We start from the raw sequence: 17,157 nt of genomic DNA, 5'->3' as shown, positions 1-17,157 counted from the left end.
GTTAAAGATATGTATGGATTAGAATATGAGAACAAAAATTGGGGAGCATGAGCAGTACTGAAATAAAGGTTTTGGGGGCCTTTCTGTTTTAAGCCTTGCCTTTTGGTTCCTCCTACCTCAATGTACATCACTCCTTCTTTGGTTGGGATCTTGCCCTGAGTGGCTGGAGACTGAAAAGAGGAAATATCCTAAAAGCTCTCCACCCATTGGCTACTGATAGGAAACTGCATTACTGCAAGGGGTTGGAGTTCTGCTTTTGGCTTTTCACACTTTGAATCACCAGTACAAAACCCACTGTGACTGAAACTTGATACCGTGTCACAGCTGTCCAGTAACTCACTGAAATGAGGCAATGGTCTTAATTCCATTTCCTAACTATCGAATGTCCACGTCACTGGACTCGCCATCACATCCAGCATTTTCTGGCACAGTGTAAGGATCAGCAGGACTTGAACGCAGGCTACAGAGCTACCATGTGACTAACATCCCCAGATTGTTACCTGGCAACAGTGATAGCCAACCCGCTCCCTGGGGCTCACAATCAGCAGAGGTCACACATCTCAAGTCATCTGACCGAGAGTTGTCTTAGCCATCCTTGATTGGCTCCTTATCCCAAGCCTCTGAGGCATACCATGTAGTGCCCAAGAAGCAATGTGGTTCCTTAGCCAGCTGCCACAACTGCCCAGTTTCTGTGTTTCTGAACTCTCGGTATTGGCCTCAGCTTTGACTGACAATTGACACAACATGGATTCTGATATTGACTCTTGGCCTGATTCTGCCTTTGGCCCTCTGCTTGACTCCTAGCTCTGATTCCAGCTTGACCCTTGGCCCTGGCCTAGGTGGTGATCATGGTGGAGATGGAGAGAAGTAAATTATATTTAAGAACCCCTACAGTTTCAGCTCTGAGTATCTAGAGTTGGGCACCAAAACCCATATTTGGCCACCTAAATAAGTAACTTGACTTAAATGGGAAGTGCAGATGGTCAGCACCTCTGAAAGTCAGGCCACTTACAGGGAAGCGGAAAGGGTCTCTTCATGTGTGTTTAAAGCTTATCCAGCTCTAATCATGGGGTCCATCGGAGCATATTTTTGCTTTGCTGTTGCAATTAAGAGCAGTGGTCTGTCTTGCCCAGTGACCTGCCATAAGATACCATTAGTTGACATGGTTTTCAGACAATGCTGTGCACACATCTTCCGCTAATTGGACTCCTTTAGGATGTCTCTAGTTGGGCACTGAGGAAAAATGGAAGTGTACAAAATCATTGGTCGCTTTTGAAAATCTTGTCCTCCTTGCAAGCTTGCGGAGCTATTAGTGTCACTAACATCTGGTGCTAGAGAGTTCCAGATGTCAATTATACCTTACATAAAAACATTTTAGGTGTAAATTTTAACCTAATTATATGCCCTCTTGTTCTTTTGTTATACCAGTTATTAATTCTTATATAGTGCCCTGTCCATTATTCCCTTCCTTTCTAAACTAAATAATCTGTGTTTTTACGATCTATTGTGTGGAATCCCTTCCTTGACCATAATTATGATTCTCATTCTCTATCGCTCGCTCTCTGTATTTTGTTCAAATGCTACTAACCATACTCTCAGGGAAAAAGCCATTCTGTCATAAGAATGACATTCACAACACTGACTTCTGCATCTAAACTGCTACCAAGCAAAAAAGCCCCCAACAACCCAAGTGACAAAAACCAACACTGCTATTGCAAGCTGAGTTTTGACACTGAAAAGGGAGACGAGCAAAGCCTTTAGTAGATTTCATAGTGCTAGTGATTTTACATGCAAGGTGCTTGGCTACTATGGTGATGGAGTCAGTATAAAACCCTGAGACAGATATGTTATAAAATCTACTTGACCCTAATATAAAACTTTTTTTTCCACATTGGGTGCTCTCTTTTATATGATCAACCTAGGAATTTCTAGTGAACTCATTAGTCCTATAACTATGTGCCAATGTAAAGATACTGGTTTAAATTCTCTTCACATTTACATGGGTGCAATTCTGAAGTAACTCTTGAAGTCAAAGTTACCCAAGTGTAAAACTGTTTTTAGAAGAGAATCCACTCCCTCCCCGCAGCACCTTGATATTGCTGAGCTGTTGTTTTGTGAAGGTGCTATGTGCAATGTTTTTACGTGAAATGATACTTGGAGTGAGCTTTTCGCCTTCAAAACAGTCATCCCTCCTCATAAACTGTTAGTAGCTATTTTCTGTTAGTGCTCAGAAGTTTTGATTTATTAAGAATGTGATGGACACAGCCCAAACACAGAGAGAGAAAGTCCTGGCCCCAGGCATCTTAAAATCTAATATAATGTCTCATCCCTACCTCTCAGGGATGTGTTAAGTGTTATTCCCAGTTTACAGATGGAGAGGCTAAGGTATATCATGCTTCACTGCTCCAAAGGCATGCAAGAGGAGGGATAGGTCCTGGAACCATCAGCCCCATGTCATATCTCAGTGCTGTAGCCAGGGACTTCTCCTGTCCATGTGTTCCCCCAAGCCCAGGAACTGCTCACTTCCTGAGAGAGCCAGCATTTGAAGGTCACCACAAAGAGGGTGGGAGAGGAGGCGAGGCCGCAGACTGGGAAGACACTGTCGCTACCCACAGTGGTGGAGAAGTAAGCACGAGTCCCAGGGATACCTCCTATGTGGCACAGTTGAGTCCTACGTGATTCAGCCTGTGGCACTGAGGGAGAGAACTTGTGCTCCACGAAATGCTTTTGCGATATGAGGTCTCCTTGTTGCTAAGATCCCAGGGGCCACAAGGCCTGCTCTGATGTGGCACTTCACCCGTAGCTGTAGCACATTGAACTGACAGGGCAGAGCCGTTGATTCTGAACGGTCTCAAGAGCCCCTCAGCCCCACCCTCGGTCCCCCGACCTGCAAAGATGGAGCATGATCCTGAAATGGCATAGTGATTCTCCTGGGGATACAGCGGCCATCTTTGTGGCTCCTGCACTCCTTACAAAGCGATCAACAAGTGACAGGTGTGAGTCTCCACTGTTCCTCTATCCCCCACTGTGGCAGCTGTTGGAGGAGGAAATGATACGGGGTAGAGGGAGGCTGTGTGAGGGGGAATGTATAAATTAAATAAACATCCACTGCAGAGGGCTGTCCAGGAAAGGCCTATAAGGTGCCCCTCTCCCCCTCACACTCTCAGTAGAAATATTTTCAAACATTTGTCATCTCCACTGGTTTGTATTTGCCTATCATTAGTTCTAATTAGTACCAGCTGTATTCCCAGTTCACTTGGCTGACTGAATAATTCAGCAGTGCTCTTGCTCTCCTTCTGCCAGCTACAACAGGACAAGGAGCAGTCCCCCCCCCCCCCCCCCCAGCCCGGGTTCTTTATTCACTTCAGTGGTTTCCCCCTGGTGCATTAGTCTTGGTGCAGGAACCCTGACATTCTGGGATTGCTGCGCAAGAAACAGGAAGCAGCTTTCAATGCTGCCTTCCGACAGCTTCTCTGACCCAGGGGATCCTACAGGCTGTCGCTGCAGAAATAATTATGGGGCTTCTATTCTTGTTATTGTCTGTTGCAGCTGTGTGAATCCAGTGCCTGTAAAAGCTGCAAGACTGGTGGCTTGGAGCATGATATCATTTGACCAGCTATGTTGCAGATAGCAGTGTGAGTTTCCCCATGTTTTCCTATAACCTCAGTCCAGAGAAAACATATCAAGTAGTGTGAGGATAATAAAGTCTCATTGTTTTGTTCATTTCTGGACCCGCATGATTGCCAGTAGGACGAGTTGAAAATTTTCTATTGAAAATTTTTCCCAGGGGAAAATTGGGGTTTTGATTCAGGGAATGTCTACACAGCAGGGCTAAAGTTGAATTATGCTATGCAATTTCAGCTACGTCAATTCTGTAGACAAAGTCAAAATAGCTTAACTTGATTTTTGGTGCTGTCTGTGCAGCTGGAAGTCGAAGGAAGAGTGTTCTTCCTTATACTTCCCTTTCTCCTTGTGAAATGAGGGTTACAGGGATCAGAGTAAGAAGTCCTCCGGCTCGACACTATTTAAAAATAATGGCTTGCTGTGTAGACATGCGTTTAGACGTACCCTCAATGAAAGCATTCACCGAAAGAATGTCTGCATTCCACAAGGCTCTGATGGCAGCTTTTTAAAAACAAACTTTTTTTTAAATCGGTAAGAGTTTGGTTTTTGGAATTTGTTTTTTTGACAAAAATTAAAATTAAACCATTGCTGTCTCCATTTTTGGCAGGGAGGAGGAAGAATTTCTGCTCAGCCCTATTTGTCAGCTATGATGCTGTTTCTAGTCAACTAGAGAGACCCCCACACTCATTCTGTCTAACACAAACCGTAGGCCAGTCATCAAAGGTTGGTACCACTCTGGCCTGGACTTGAGACCAGTACAGAATAAGGAAAGGCTCTCCGTCCCATGAACAGCTTCAAGAGCCAGCTAGGCCATGCCATTAACAATGTTCCCTCTACTTTTTCCATCCAGGTGCGGAATAAGTTTTTTAATGTGCACAGAGACTAATCAACTGGGCCACATTTGAATTTCTCTTGAGTGGCCGCACACACAGACAGCTTACAGGGAACACTGGCCATTAGCCCTTTCTTAAATATGGTTCTTAAAAAGTTATTAAAGTTGTTGGATATCTTCTCCACAGCCTGTTTTGCTGAATTTTTTGCTTTTCGCTCTAATTATCTGGGAGGAAGGATCTGGAGCAGATGACTGTATTTATCTGGCTTCTGTCCATACCACGACATCCTCTCTTCACTGTCCGGTTCTGCAGGGACAAAGTGCGCTTACGTTTATACTGGGCCCTGTAATGTTGCACCGGTGAAACTGGGAGCAGCAAGTAGCAGTGATTGTACTGCTCCCCATTTAACTCCAGTATTTGTACCTCAAGTTCAAGCTGATCAGCTGACGTCATTTAAGACTTAATCCTGTTACCTTCACCATTTCATGTGGCCCAGGGCCACACTGCAGCCTGATGAGCTACATGGCAGCATTGCTGTCATCATGTCTGCGGACAGTGAATAGACCTGGAAAGGGATAGCATGCAGTACACATACCGCACCTGTGTTCTTTTAGACCCTGGTCTCTGAATTAGTCCAAGAATTGATCCTCCTCTTCAGACTTCTGCCACTCCTACTCCTAGCTCCTTTTTCTCCTCCTCTCCCCTCATTAATCTTCCCCATTATCTCGCTCCTGCGCTGCTTCTGATAGTTTTACTTTGCAAACTTTGGGCCAAAGTCTGCCTTTATTTTCACCAGTGTAAATCCAGAGTAATGTGACTGACATCAGGAGAGTTACTCTGGACTTAACGCTAGTGTAAGTGAAGTCAGAATTTGACAAAATGCCTTGATTCTGTTTTGCCCGTCTTTAGGCCTGGATCTGAACTCGTTTACCCTACTTTAAATCAAGAATCACTCTCCTGAAGTCAATAGAGTTAAACCACTATAAAACTAGTGTAAGATCAAAATGAGGGCTTTTTGGTCCACCTTTTTCTGCTAGGCTGTGTCCAGACTCCATGCCTCCGTCGACGGAGGCATGTAGATTAGCCAGCTCGGAAGAGGGAAATGAAGCCGCGATTAAAATAATCGCGGCTTCATTTAAATTTAAATGGCTGCCCCGATCTGCCGATCAGCTGTTTGTCGGCAGATCGGGAGAGTCTGGACGCGATGCCCCGACAAAGAAGCCTTTCTTCATCGACACAGGTAAACCTGGTTTCACGAGGCTTACCTGTGTCGATGAAGAAAGGCTTCTTTGTCGGGGCATCGCGTCCAGACTCTCCCGATCTGCCGACAAACAGCTGATCGGCAGATCGGGGCAGCCATTTAAATTTAAATGAAGCCGCGATTATTTTAATCGCGGCTTCATTTCCCTCTTCCGAGCTGGCTAATCTACATGCCTCCGTCGACGGAGGCATGGAGTCTGGACACAGCCCTAGTTCTTGCAGTTGAGTTGCTGTTCTTTGGTCCTCACAAGCTTTTTTGGTTGATCCTATGTAATGGTTTGGTTCTTTCAGCATTTCTCCCGGTCTTGCTGCAGAAACCTCATAAAGTCAAAAGGAGAGACTGAGTTAATGGAAATATCATGGACAGGTTGATCTTAGCTACATGGATCCAAAGCTATGTATGGTCTTATGCAGGCATTACCTTTTAAAATCTGACACACACCACTTGTATCTGGTGATTTTTCACTAGGGGGGGTGAATCATTTGGAAGCAAGTTCATTTTAGGACTCACCACTCAAAACTTCACCTGGAACTCAAAGCAATTTTCTGGAAAAGATTTAGTGACTTCCTTTCTACTTCTGGTCTCACTGAAAAGCTATGAAATTTTGCAAGAAAGCTCATGATCAGCTGTATTTCCCCAAGATGTTGCAAGAAACTTTGGATGAAAGACTGAATTGTGCTTATCTGACTTATGCTTAGCTAAGCCTCTGAACCGTCTGGAGTTTTTCTATTGCTAGGGTTCGGGTATCAGCTTCTGACAAAGACTGGATATTCTCAAGAGAATTCTGCCATCCTTAGCTGCACTGAAACTGGCTGCCAGTGGAAAATAGGCAATTTCTAATTTTGGATCTCACCCAGGACACAAACATTCAAGATGGGTTTGCATCTGAACCACCCTGAAATTTCATCAGAAGCATCCTTGATGTTTTTATTTGAGGCTCTGAGTGGCTCATCTCTAATTACAATAAAATGTTCCATTTATTAAATAGCATAACAGACAACAGATTACAAGAATGGCACCAATGTTTCTCCACTGCCCAAAACAGAGATCAAATGCCTGCTATTTCTGTTCTGATCTTTCTATTTGGCAATGGTACTGATATTGTAAGATCGTTGTGTATCAGCTCTCAGTATCAATAATTCCTCCTTTCCTTTTATCCCCCTCTGTCTTTTTAAATCGGCATGTAACCAAAGATCTCTTAGCACGCAGACTTTCCAACAAGCCATGGGACAGCTGTTCCTTGCAGTAGCCTGGCTTCAAATTTAACATATTCAGACCCTTCTGTACACAGTCTGCATAGGAGGGTTTTTTTCCCAAGCCATGTTAATAACTGGATAAAATATGCATAATGTTATGCTGCAGCTGACAAATGTATTGCTCTATTTCTGGCACAAGAGAGTCAAATTAGAAAGGAGAAGGAAAGCTAATAAAACTTAATCATAGCTGTCATTCAAGATCAAGCCACCTGGAAAAAATTGTGGATTTCAAATATCTACAGTGTTTAAATAGATCACTGGTGTAAATTATAGTGGAAACAAGGACCTGGAAGCAATGAGAAGGGCCAGTAAAATTATTCACCGCAGTATCAAAACTCATTTATATTAGAGCAATCTTTATTCACTTTCCTGTAGTTTTTGGTCTAGATGGCTGTTGACTTCAGTGGAAGTTGGTTTAAGTGTTTGGGGTGGAATATGAAAGGCACTATACCTAGTCTAGCACAGTACAAAATCCACATAAAACCAAATGCTACCATGATGGAAACTGGATCTGCTCAGTTGTCTGCCCCAGGCTTTATAATGCAGCAAGAGCACATAGATGGCCTTCCTGGAAAGACAGGGGTTTGTGCTTCTGGAAATCCAGTATATACACAAGTGGGCGTGAACTTTGGAACCCTTGTGGGTAAAAGGTTAAAAGAGGGCAGGGGGCTATATAAACGTAAGACAGCGCAACTAATCACTGGTCATTTCACAGCCTGATGTCAGCAACACAGGAATTTGGAACCTCCTGCCTGGATTTTGGAACTGGAACAGCTCAGGCTACTGGAAAGACTGAGCCAATGGCATGGAGTTCCGATGTTCTGATTCTATCTGCGGAAGAAATTAGTGGGTATAACCACTTACGAGTTCATTTACAATATAAAATGAAGTGAAATATTATTTTACCAGACATGGCTATTTCTGAAGCAATTCCTATGTTCCTATGAGTATCTGTTAATGGAGAGTCGCCTAATTGGCATGTGTTAGTACCCTCTTAATTCTGTGTCAATTGAGATGTTTCAACTGCAGCAATATAGTACTACAGTAAATTTCCGATAATTCGGCACCTTTAGGACCCAGGGGGTGCCGGATTATCAAATATGCCGGACTATCAGAAGGGGGGGCTATGAGGGATCTGGGGTGGGGTGGGATGCCACCCCAGACCCCTCATAGGCCCCCGTTCCGATAGTCTAACTCTGCCCCAGGCGTCCCCGATTCAGCTGCTGCTGGTCAGTTTCAGTAGTGGCTGAATAGGGGACGCCTGCGGCAGAGCAGCTGGGGTGCTGCCGGGTTGGTCCGGTAGCACTGCCCCTCGGCGCTGCGAGACCAACCCTGCAGCACCCCAGCTGCTCTTGGGGACTCCTGGGACACAGGAGCTGGGGTGCTGCCGGGTTGGTCCCACAGCGCTGAGGGGCGGTGCTACGGGACGAACCCGGCAGCACCCCAGCTGCTCTGCCCCAGGTGTCCCCAGTTCAGCCACTGCTGAAACTGACCAGCAGCTGACCAGTTCACTCTGTCCTCCCTTCCTCCCTCCCCCATTCTCCCTTCCTTTCACCAGGCAGGGGCAGAGGGTTGGGGCACAGGCTCTGGTCTTGGGCTATGGGATTTGGAGTGTACGGAGGTTCCGAGCTGAGCCTGGAGCAGGGAGTTGGGGTGCAGGAGGGGGTTCAGTGTACAGGCTCTCCAAAAGAGTTTGGGTCCAGGGGGCTCAAGGCTAGGACAGGGCCTTGGGGTGCAGGAGGGGGTTCATGTGTGGGGCAGGGGTTCAGAGCTTGCTCCAGCTGGACACTGCTGATCTCAGGTGGCTCCTGGGTGGTGGTGCAGTGGGGCTAAGGCAGGCCTGGCACTGCACCACTCTCAAAAGCTGCCAGCAAACACCCTCCATCCCAAGCCCTGTTGTGCCGTCACCCTCCCCGTTCTGTGGAGATAGAATACATAGTGGAAGAGGGGGAACCCTGACATCAGTGTCCCCTCCTCTCCCTTCCCTGCTCTGTACCACAAGCAGGAAGCTCCTGGGGGAGCAGGGAGCTCCAGAGCAAAGAGATGCGCAGCAGTGCGGGGAGGGGCAGAGGAAGTGCTGTGCTTTGTAGCCTCCTGGCCAAACCAGTCAGGATCACCTGTCAGAGGCTGCAAGATCGACCAGTAGATCCTGATAGACTGGTAGGTGACCACTGTGCTAAGCTGTATGGCTACACAGCCTATTAAGCGCTGTTCAGGCCGTCAGGGCTACAGCCAGGGGAGAGCCATCCCTCCCCTAGTCTCTCTCATGGCCCTGGCACAGACATGCAATGGCCAAGGGCAAGGCACCCTCCTCTGATCCCAGCCAAGACTTGCCACAGTTGGGGGGAGGGGCACCTCTCTCCCCAACCAAGGTGCTACTGCAGGGGGAGAGAAATGGGAGGAGTTTTCTCGCTGCTGTCGTCCCCAACCCCTAATCTCCAGCTCAGTGCAGAGCCTGCATCTCCCCGCCGTGCCAGAGCCCTCAGTCCCCTTGCACCCCAGCCCACGGACCCTCACCCCTGCCACATGAATTTTATTATGTTAACAAGATGCATTCTGCTCATGCGTGGGGAAAAATCAGAGGGAACGTGGCATGTGCGCAGCACTGGGGTGGCAGGAGAGCTTCTCTACAGACATAGCAACTGCTGCTCGTTGGGGATGGAGTTACTATGTCAAGGGGAGAGCTTTCTCCTGTCAGCCTAAACCAATGGTCACCAGCCAGTATCACGGGATCTACTGGTAGATCTTGGAGCCTCTGACAGGGGATCCTGACTGGTTTGGCCAAGAGGATATCAAGTGCTGGCACTTCAGTTTGCCCTTCCACCCATGCTGTGCATCTCCTGCCCTTTGCCTTGAAGCTGCCTTCCCTCCCCTCCCGTCCCAGGGAGCCTCCTGCTTGCTGGCAGGGCAGGGGAGAGAGAAGAGGGGCACTGATGTCAAGGTGCCCCCTCTCTCACCCTGTATCCTATCTCCACAGAGCAGAGTGGGGGGCACAACAGGACTTGGGATGGAAGGAGTTTGCTGGCTGCTTTTGAGAGTGGTACAGGGCCAGGGCAGGGATGAGTCTGCCTTAGCCCTACTGCACCACCACCCAGGAGCCACCTGAGGTAAGCAGTGCCCAGTCAGAGCCCACATCCTGAACCCCTGCCCCAGTCATGAACCCCTTCCTGGCCCCCAAGTCCCTGCCCTAACCCTGAGAGCCCCTGCATCCAATGCCCTCCCAGACCCTGCACCTAGAACTCCCTCTGGCACCTGAACTGCTTGCCCCAAGTTCAGCTCAGAGCCCCTCACATTCCAAATCCCTTAATCCAAGACCAGAGCCTGCACCCCAACCCTCTGCCCCAGCCTGGTGAAAGAGAGGGAGGATAGGGGGAAGGAGGGAGGATGGACTGAGCAGGGGCGGAGCCTCGGAGAGGGGGCACAAAGGAGGCAGAGCCAGGGTGTTTGGGTTTGAGGTAGATCTTGGATTGCACTTCCATTCAAAAAGTGATCTCCTGCTTAAAAAGGCTGGAGACCCCTGGCCTAAAGCTTTTTACGTGGAAGATCTCACAGCACCACAGACTTATAGCTATGGCTGTGCCGCTGTAAGTCTCTTGTGAAGATACCGCCTCAAAAGCTAAATATAAGGTGGAACAGGTTGTTTAGCATAAGCAGTTAGAATTTATTTCAAGGGATCATTCAAACTGAAGTGTCCCATTAAGACCCGAAGGAGGGAAGCCACTGTGGAGATTGGGGAAGAGGGAGGACTGGGGGTTATAGTCTGTAAAAGGCTATAAATCCAGTATCTGTTCACTCTTATGATTTCTGTAGTCTAGAAAAGTTATACATTTAAGCTTTTAGGTTCATCTTTTGAAAGCATTTCCTTTGAGGATGAGCACTGATAAGCTCAGATACAGAGTGATTTCATTAAGCAAAGTGTTCACCACAGGTGGTAGCGTGTTTCTGTCTTATTCTTTTCCTGTGTGAGTGTCTGGTTTCACCACAAAATGGTTGTAGCTTATTGTGTAGCTGAGTTAATTAGAATGTCAAGGACAGGTTTCGTATCAGTTGTTTTGGCGTGGTCAGGTGTCACTTTGAATTGGTGGTGTTGCCTGTGGGGAGCTTGCTTCCGATGATGAGCTTGAAGAGACTGTGGGGTGGTTTGAAAGCCAGAAGTGGGGATCGGGAAAGGTTTATTTCAGGATTGGGTCCCCATTGAATATGGATTGTAGTTCAAACAAAGCTCAGAAGCCCTGAAAAGTAAAAGGGGAGACCAAGGAATAAGCAAATTCCTAAAATGAAGCAACTGTGGAACCAATTTCTTTGAGCTTCTCTACATAACAGATGGAAGCTGGTTCACTATCACAATGCAGTCCGTGCTGAGCATCTATGGGACTCCTCAGAGATCCTAAAGATTAAGATTCACTCAGTCATAAAATTAATGTGAAAGGGCCTTTCGTTATATGACCCTGAGAATGAACAGGGTGTCACCATTGCCACAAAACTTGCTAGGATCAATAAAAGCGCTTATTGGGCCCTTATCTTAAAACACAGCCAGAGTTTACTGATCTGAAATGATCAATCAGCCTAATTGTATCTGATATTCATTAGGCTATAACTGCTGTTTAGTCATGGACAGCTGAACACACTAAACTTATCAGCTGAGTAATAGTTTTCAGTAAATGAATCACTTTCAAAGAAGCACAAGTGGTGCCAACAAACACACCCTCAGAATGTGTTAGGTCGACTGGTGGCTTTGTTCTGTTTTTGAAGGCGCAATAATATCTAAGCATCAAAGAGAGCTTCTGGGCCAAATACTGCACTGCCTTACATGCTGTGCATCCCGTCTGAAATCAGTGGAGTCGGATGGTGTAAATCGGTGCAGATTTTGGCCCATGCAGCACAGCATGTAGTACAATCAAGCCCCTTTCCCACTAGAACTGTACAAAGCAGAAATGTTATTTCTAATGGTGCTCCTGACAATAGTTTCCTCTCTTTAATCAAACTCTCTCTCTCTTTTACAATCACTGCCATATATATTCTAGGGAAACAGTTCCCAGCCCTTTCTCCCCTGGCACCCAAAATCCACTTGTGTGGTTTTGCCATAATCCGAGACCCACAATCCTTTGCAGCCTCAAGGGACTGTGGGAATGTATGGCAAGAAAACATGGCTCAATCTTGTGGGCATGCTGAGGACAAGAGACTTGGTGTAATCCACACATCTATTCATTTATGGAGTGTGGTGCACTGGCACTTCGACCACTCACAGAGGGAGAAATGGATCTGCTCTACAGCCTTAGCTGAGAGCCAGCTGGCATTTAGCTCCTGTAGTAGAGTCTCCTGCACTAAGATTACACTGGGAAATGATACCACTTCCTTCTGCGTGGGGAAGATTTCAGTGTGCCCCACTAGGCCATAGTCCCGGAGGAATGGGTGGGAAAAGTTCTGTGGCCTGCTGTTGGAGGTCAGAAACAGATGGCCCCTTCTGGTGTTAATCTATTAGGTGGAAAACCTAATTGTTAGGACCCCTCCTGCTCTGATAGGTGAATGCATTCAGTAGGCCACTAGACTTTTCGTATCTCTAATGTCCCAGGGCTCCACTGTCATGGGGCGTTCCATGCTTGGCACTCACTCCCCCTCTCTCACCCCCACGTGCCGATCAGGGCTTAGTTACGGTTTTTTGACTCTGCTATGGCATGAGAGTCCTTTTCATGCGTCATGGACGAGAACCTCCCAGGCAAATGACGAGGAAAGAAGGGCACCTAAAATGGAGTGGATGTGGGGGAGGAGAGAAAGGGATGTCTGAAAGAGGAAAACTCCTAAAATAAAGGGAGCATGGGATGGAGCAAAAAACCTGTGCTCCGTGCCTGCCTTGTGAAATGGCCACAAGGCTTTTTAGGGACTCTGGTATCAGGGGAGGGTGAAATGGTCTTTGCAAATGGCCAATAAACTGTGCCTGCCTGAGGAGAACTCGCTGGGAAAGGCACACATACCTGCTAGTGAAGAAAAGCCTGTGTGTGTTGCTAATGCACAGGAGGGGAATTGTTGAAGAACAGTTCATCCATGGAAAAATATGACCCAGGCTGGGCTGCCAGTGCTAGTCAGGTCTGAGGCGACTGGTTGTGTAAATGCAGCTCATACAAATGATAGGTGCCTGGGGGCGGCTTTCCGTTACGCACACAATTTTCCCATAATTTATAAAACTTATGGAGAGCAGGATACATGGAAATTGCTCATTGGGGTCCTAGTTACTCCTTCCCCTTTCACATTCCTTTGCCTTCTTGTGGAAATGCCCTCAGTATGACTTTATTTCTCTTCTGACTTGGAGTGATTCCATTCTCAGACAGCAGAGTTGGATTGGAGGAGGACAATCCCTTTTTGTTCTGAGTGTTTTATAGACATTAGTTCATGGCAGATTCATAGTTGTCTTTTAAGGTTAGAGCTGACCATTATGATAATCTGTGATCGGATCTATATAATACAGAACAAAGCTTTTTGAATGTTGGAGAATCCACCCCATACATTTATTGAATCAATTTCTCTGTATCCTAGTCAGTTGTAAGATCAAGAACCAATATTTTTCTATCTGTAATCAAGAAAGCCCTTGCACAGGCAACATTTTAATACGAATAAGGCAACTTCAGTAAGAAAACTAACACTCTTTATAGAGGGCTGAACACAGACCAGAGGCCAAGGAGTCAGGACTCTTGGATTATTTTCATAGCTAGCTACTGTACTCCAGTGTTCCCTGTAAACTGAGCACTTGAGCAGCCACCCAGGAGAGATTTGAGTGCTGCCCAGGTGATTAGCAGAGCATTTGTAATGGTGGTGCACATCCATACATGCCTTGATGCACAAAACAAAATTTATTCTGGACATGGATGGAAAAAATTAGAGGAACATTGCTGGACTTGTGTTACTTTCATAGGTCATTTAACGTTTCTCTTTTGCTTTCTCCTCTACGCAATTGATGTAATAATATTTCATTGGCTTGATTAAGTAATGCTTGTAAAGTGTTTTTGAGATCTGTGGATGAAAGTTGCTTTAAATGTGCTAAGTAACTGTGGAAGCCCTTAACAGTAGCATTCACTGCTATGAGCAAAGTCCTGACTTTTTCATTAAATTAACAAGGACATTTGAAGGTAAGGGACATTAACGTCCACCTGCCTCACCATGGAATTTTTCTTCTGCTGGGGGAGTTACAGTAAATTCCTGTAGGGAAAAAGACACTCCTTTTTTGCAACATAGTGGGAATATTAAGGCTTCAGGAATATAGACATTTCAGATGTGGGCTATATGTGTGGTGTCACTATGCACAATAGGCTCCCATGAGGATAAAGGGAGCAGCTGAGTAAACTCAGAATATTAATACGTTTGCTAAATCCAGTCCGTAATGATATTGCATGGAAGTTTTTCGATCAAACCATGCTCTCCTTTACAAGCCACTGAAGTCAATGGAGCTCCATGGGTGTAGCTCTGCATGACATCCTTTTTTCTCTCTTAAAAATGATTGTGAGGACACTCCCCTTCCCCTTTGTCCCCCCTACCCCCCAGTTCCTTAGAAATAGCAATCCACTGGCCCAGGCAAAGACCCACTGTTTCATTACCACATGTTTCACTTGGGTTCCAGGCAGCCCATCCATGCCTGCATGATCTGCAGCTGCTTGAGGAGCACCAAAATATGATCAGTTTCAGATGGCATATCACTGATGCATTCTCCAACTATATGGAAATGAAGATGTCTGAATACCTGCGCAATGGAAGACCAAGACATGAAACAACACTGCCGTGTTTCATTCGTCCATGTTACAGTGATGTTAACAAGTAAGATGCGTCATGTTGACTCCTCCTTCCAGGATTTGTGAACAATAAGTTGTGTCAATGCCTCGTTGACAGAGATGTTGTTATAGCTCTCTCACAGATAGATGCAAAGGTTCATTCTGCATGCTATATAGAGCCGTTCCAGTGGTAACATGAATCTGGCCACATCTAGACTATGGAGAAGATTGACGCTGCAGCAATCAATCATCTGGCATTTGATTTAGTGGGCCTAGTAAAGACCTGCTCAATTGAATGCTGAGGGCACTCCCAGCAATGCTGGAACTCCCACTCCTCGAGAGGAGTAAAGGAAGTTGACGGGAGCATTTTTCCCATCAACCTCCCACTGTGAGGATGACTCTGAAGCTCAGCTTAAGGTATGTCAACTCCATACCTTAATTGCATACCTTAAACTGACCTTTGGCTGTAGTGTAGACCTGATTTCAAAGCAAGCAAGTACAAGCTCAGTGGTTTAGTCACATGAAGGTTGTTGTATCCAAAAAATGAAAAAAGGTAACTGCACATTTTTATTATGTTTCCAAAGTCCCCAGTTTGGTTCAGGAACTTATTGTGCGAGGTGCTGAACAAACACTTAAGAAGACACAGTACTGCCCCAAAGAGCTTATGATTTAGTTTATGATGAGACACATGGTTAGAGTCTCAAAAAAGGGCAAAAAAAGCAGTTTCAAGTCAACCAAAGCTGTTTATGAATTTGGGTCAAATCCAGTGAATAGTTTCAGCCAAATAAAAAAAAATAAAAAAAAAGAGGGCGGAGGAATTTCCAAATGTCAAACATTTCTCTTTGACATTTTCTAAACAAAACATTTCATCATTTTGTCTTGAAATGACATTTTGTAGCTAGAAATGTGATATTTTAACTTTCAAAACCCAGTAAAAATACACACACAAACTAAACAAAATGTTTGGGGGCTGGGTTTGACCAGAAACAATTTTTTTGTTTTGGTTTTTCATTTTGTCCATGACCCCAAAAAACTAATGAGTAGCCCAGCTCTGCACGTGCAGTTAATAACAATCTGGCTTATGATATGGCTCAGAGTGATGGAATCTTTCTTTCTTTCTTTTCTTGGCACCAACCAGCAGCAGAATGTGAAACGCTGACCCACTGCCCTTTTACAAAGAAGTTGGTCCGTCCATTTTAGGAGTTGGACATGGTCTTTCCTGGCAGTCAGAGGAGTGTTTTTCGTTTGGGGGTTGGCTTTTTTGTACTTCTGAGCGAACAGAGGACTAGCAGAAGGAAAAGTGGTGTGTATGTCTCTCGACTGTTCCTTGACTGGGACCCATCATGTTTGGCACAAAGTTGTCCATTTTCCTCAGTTGTCTGTTGTTTGGCACATTATCCCCCAGAGTTTAAGGCATATTTCTTGCCTCTTTGGTCCTCTTTCTTTGGACAGTATTAATGGAACCAAGCTGGAATCTACTTTGCTTTTTTCACATGCCTTGTTAAACAGCAACACACATAAAACATTGGGGGTTGGGGGTTTCAGCCCCATAACTGAGAAATGGTTATGTTTAAAATCATGGCAGGAAAGTGAGTACAAGAGGAAATAAAAAGGATCTATTGTGTACAGGTGTACGCCTTTTATAATGCCAATAGGGATTGGCTCCAAAAGACAGGGCTAGCCCTACCATGAGGCAAACTGAGGTGGCTGCCTCAGGTGCCAGACTGTGTGGGGGCACCACTAGGACCCAGAGTGTAGAAAATTGTGTCTGCTACTGGTGCATATGTAGGTAGCAGAGCAGTACCATGAGAGGAGTAGAACAGGAAGAAGGCAGAATTGAGAACTTTCAAAATTTTGGCCCAAGCAAGCGGGATTGGGGGCGTCATTTGAGCTCCCCACCTCAGGTGCCAAAATGTTGTGGGCCGGCTCTGCCAAAAGAAGATGTCTAGGAGAAATAAGCTGTTATTTAGTTGAATGTTTTGTTACCACTGCACATAGAAGCCCCTATTGAGAATGGGGCTCTACTTTATTAGGCAACGTACAGACAGAATAAGGGGACAGAACCTTCCCTGAAAAGATTAAATCTAAATACACAAGACTCCTGGCCTAAGCAAAGGAGATGGGGGAGATTGATCTAAGCTACACAGCTTCAATTATGTGAATAGCATAGTTCAAGTTAATGTACTTAGATCTACTTAGCTCAGTGTCTTCAGTGCGGTGCATCAATGGAAGATACTCTCCCATTGACTCTCCTTGTGCTTCTCATTCTAGTGGAATGCCCGAGTTGATGGAAGAACAATCAGCAGTTGATTTCTAACCCTATACTAGACACAATAAATCAAACCCCACTGGATTGATTGCTGCCTATGGATCCGGACAGTACTGTAGATGTACCCAAAGTGTGAAAAGGGAAGCTTAGGGGAAGT

General features: G+C 45.8%; 1 long non-coding RNA gene across 1 annotated transcript in view; it reads left to right on the top strand.

The window, feature by feature from the left end:
* The window catches only part of LOC142829696 (uncharacterized), a 60,604-nt gene extending 44,287 nt beyond the window's left edge, over positions 1-16,317 (top strand). The window contains exons 2-3 of the long non-coding RNA XR_012904430.1: positions 14,584-14,777; positions 15,870-16,317. This is a non-coding gene — a long non-coding RNA (uncharacterized LOC142829696). The remainder of the gene's footprint in view (positions 1-14,583; positions 14,778-15,869) is intronic.
* The last annotated feature ends 840 nt before the right edge of the window (positions 16,318-17,157 follow it).

Source organism: Pelodiscus sinensis, chromosome 5, assembly GCF_049634645.1.
Source record: "Pelodiscus sinensis isolate JC-2024 chromosome 5, ASM4963464v1, whole genome shotgun sequence".
Lineage (NCBI taxonomy): Eukaryota > Metazoa > Chordata > Testudines > Trionychidae > Pelodiscus > Pelodiscus sinensis.
This window is presented reverse-complemented; position numbering and strand designations above follow the sequence as displayed.